The following is a 3,868-nucleotide window of genomic DNA, read 5'->3' on the forward strand; positions in this document are numbered from 1 at the left end:
TCATTAGAGAGAAATAAGAGGAGGTAAAGGGAAATACAGAAAGAAGAGATACCACTTATTAAAAAAGAAAAAAGTAAATAAATGGATAAATTAACAAATAGATACAAATGTATTAAAATGCAAGGAGAATAGTATTAGTGTAGGAATACATTGCACCTTCGCTTGAACTTCTGAAGAAGTTCCAGTCGCACGACATCCTCAGGGAGGCTGGTCCACAGTCCAACGGTGTGAGGAGGAACAAAGGAGCTCTGGAACTGAGAAGTTCGACAGCGAGGCACATTGACTGCATATTGGTGCTGCTGTTCAGCGAATCTGGTCGCTCTCGGCAGATACAGGGGATCAGGGATCAATTGTGAATGTGAAAGATCTCTGTTGGAATACAACTTACGAAAAAGTGACTTGCAGTATTCGTCATTGTGAGAATTAATAACTTTATGTGTGCGTGAGACGTACATCCGAAGATACAAGTTTGTGCTTAGTAATGTTAAAGTTTTTCACCTAGCACTCAGCAGGATATTTTGTACGGAAAGAAAATCCCCTTAATTCCAAATAAACTGATAAGGTTGTTGGGGGCAATTTTTACTAATCATGTCTTGAGACTCGCAAGTTCGTTTGCCTGATGACCTTTTCGTCTGCTGTTGAAACGTGTCACTTTCTTGCGAGTTAATCTCCTTTCTAATTTTTCCTTTCCATTCTTGTTGTTTTTTGTACACGTTGGCTGTACTCCTATGCGAAATATGACGGTTAAGTTAGCCATACCATCGCCCTTTGCAGTAGAACGTAAGCATTTCAAACCGAGTTAACGAAGGTGAATATATATACACACTAACTCTATCACATACACAATTGTTCTGTGTATTAGTACAATTACTAACAGGACCTCATTCAAACTGGATCGTATCTAGTGGAGATATTAAAAAAGTTACAAGCTTTCTAGGACAAACAGTCCTCAATCTCAAGTACACACACACACACACACACACACACACACACACACACACACACACACACACACACATATATATATATATATATATATATATATATATATATATATATATATATATATATATATATATATATATATATATATATATATATATATATATATATATATATATATATATATATATATATATATATATATATATATATATATATATATATATACAAGTCTTTGCAGAATCCTGGATATGACTTAGAGGTGACTTGATGAGCTTGCCACAAGCCGCAAGCGTCGTTTAGGTACCTGTAAAAGATGTGTTTCATTGTCTTGGTTATAGTGTTGTAAAACTTTCTCGTGGAGAGAAGACTGGCCTCTTCATAGAGCTGCATGCGCTCTGTTTTTCAGACAAAAATTCTTTGTGATTTGAAAAACTGGAAGATATTCATAGCAGCCATATAACGTTCGTTTGTTCCTTCACAAATACAAACCCTCGTTCTTAATATAAGATGTAGCTTGCGAACGCGAGCTAAATCTTACTTAAAGAGCTCAGGTTTGTATGTTAGGAAATATACAAATTACTTTAAAATTGTGCTGTATTTCAGTGAAATTCTCCTTGTCATTTGAGATATGAAAATGTCGAACAAATGAAACAATTACATATACCGGAATTAGATACTGATGTACCACATGTTTTTTGCAGTCTGTCTCTTTTTTATCCTTTAGATAGTTAGCAAGACATAATCGATGGAACTTATTGTAAGATGAATATATGTTAGTTATTTTGTTCATGCAACGAAGCTTAATTTTAATTTTTGAAGAATTAAAAAAAAGTTTTTGCCTTTAGAAACATAAGTTCACAGACGGAAGTGTATGAATGTATCTTCATAATGTGAGTAGGGAATTTCCTTTAAAGCTTCCTTTAGAGTTAAAAAAAAAAAGAGATGAAAATGTGTATTTTAATGCATCAACATAAATGTACGTATTTCCTTACATGCTTGTCTATGCGTTAAATGATTTCACTTATTTTTAATGATTCATTGTCCACAATTTTGCCAAGAGAATACTGGCCATGCAGATTATACTGATAATAAATTGTGTGCTCTTTCATGGGTTCACAGTAGGATACTAGGAGAGTCTCTTTTCTTCCATATTTTTTCAGAGCTCCCAGCGCCATTTTCCATTGCTTTTCTTATTATGTAATTCAGCTAGTTCATTCGACAATCATATTTCACGTTTACACTCAAGTGCCATCTTCCGTAAAGGGATAGTGCCGTCAGTGCACCTCACGTGGTGCACTGTAGGCATTACTTAAGGTTCTTTGCAGCGTCCCCACCAGCCCCCAGCTGCACCTCTTTCCTTCCTTTTTCTGTACCTCCGCTCATATTCTCTTTCTTCTATCTGACTTTCCACCTTCTCATGACAGTTGTTTCATAGTGCAACTGCCAGGTTTTCCTCCTGTTACACCTTTCAAGCCTTCTTATTGTCAGTTTCCCCTTTCAGCGCTGAATGACCTCATAGGTCCCAGCGCTTGGCCTTTGGCCTAAATTCTATATGCCTTCCTTCCTTGCTTATCATGCCATCCAATAACAGCCAACAAGACATAACACACCGTCTCTGGCTATCTATAAGCCAAATGGTCTAGGCGACCGTCTCTGGCTATCTATAGCTCTTCGTTGGGTGAGTCGGTAGAGCTGCGGACTGTCACTCGATGGGCCGGAGTTCAATTCCCCGGCCGGCTGATGAAGAGTTAGCGGAATTTATTTCTGGTGATAGAAATTCATTTCTCGCTATAATGTGGTTCGGATTCCACAATAAGCTGTTGGTCCCGTTGCTAAGTAACTAAAACCAATTGGTTCTTAGCCACGTAAAATAAGTCTAATCCTTCGGGCCAGCCCTAGGAGAGCTGTTAATCAGCTCAGTGGTCTGGTAAAACTAAGGTATACTTAACTTCTGGCTATCTATAAGCCAAATGGTCTAGGCGACCGTCTCTGGCCATCCATAATCCACATCCACAGGCCCTGGTTCATATCCTTGCCTGGTCAGATGCCCTTGTCGACTGTAATTCTCATTGGAGGCAAGTTATTCCCTAGGTATAGTAACCCTAAGGGTTTTCGAGCGGTTATTACTATTCTAGGACTACTATTTTTTCGTGGTCATTATCGTTATGATATTTACAGTCTTTCGTTTATGTTTTTTACGGTAATCTACCCCAGCGGGCTTGTATTAAACACGCCGCAAAGGTAGATACATACCGGGATAAAACTCTTTGGGGGGTCACTGTCTATGAAAGATCCGTGAATTCGTTAACGGTTGATAAATATATGTACACACAGACACATATATAATTCTATATATATATATATATATATATATATATATATATATATATTTATATATATATATATATATATATATATATATATATATATATATATATATATATATATATATATATATATATATATATATATATATATATATAATTTCCTTTTTATTTCCCCTTCGTTTTACCACTTACTCATGAATTGTTTCGACACTTCGTATAATTTGTTCAAGACTGAACTAGACTCAAGATGAAACCGCTCATTTTTTTTTTATCGTAGCGTCTTTCATGGGAATGTTCATTTTGTTTTACAGTTCAGAAGAATACAAGGTAAATGGTAAATATGGTTAAAAATATGCTGATAGAATGAGTAGTAAATTTAGGAATTTAACTTTTTTGTAGAATTACCATTCAGTGTTAAGGTGGGTTTGTTCAGATGTGATACATCTGTCCACCGCCTACTTTATTTTGGAACACATTCACTTCATTTCAAAATCTCTTTAGTTTAGGTTCACTCTTGGCTATCATAGTACGAAAAAAATCTCCGTCATTAATTCTGACATTTAATCCTTTTCACCGAAGTGGTTTTATTACATCTG

At 35.8% G+C, this 3,868-nt stretch overlaps 1 long non-coding RNA gene across 1 annotated transcript in view; it reads left to right on the forward strand.

The window, feature by feature from the left end:
* Positions 1 to 3,868, forward strand: part of LOC136825731 (uncharacterized) — a 583,078-nt gene that overhangs the window by 46,705 nt on the left and 532,505 nt on the right. The window lies entirely within an intron of this gene.

Source organism: Macrobrachium rosenbergii, chromosome 39, assembly GCF_040412425.1.
Source record: "Macrobrachium rosenbergii isolate ZJJX-2024 chromosome 39, ASM4041242v1, whole genome shotgun sequence".
Classification (NCBI taxonomy): domain Eukaryota; kingdom Metazoa; phylum Arthropoda; class Malacostraca; order Decapoda; family Palaemonidae; genus Macrobrachium; species Macrobrachium rosenbergii.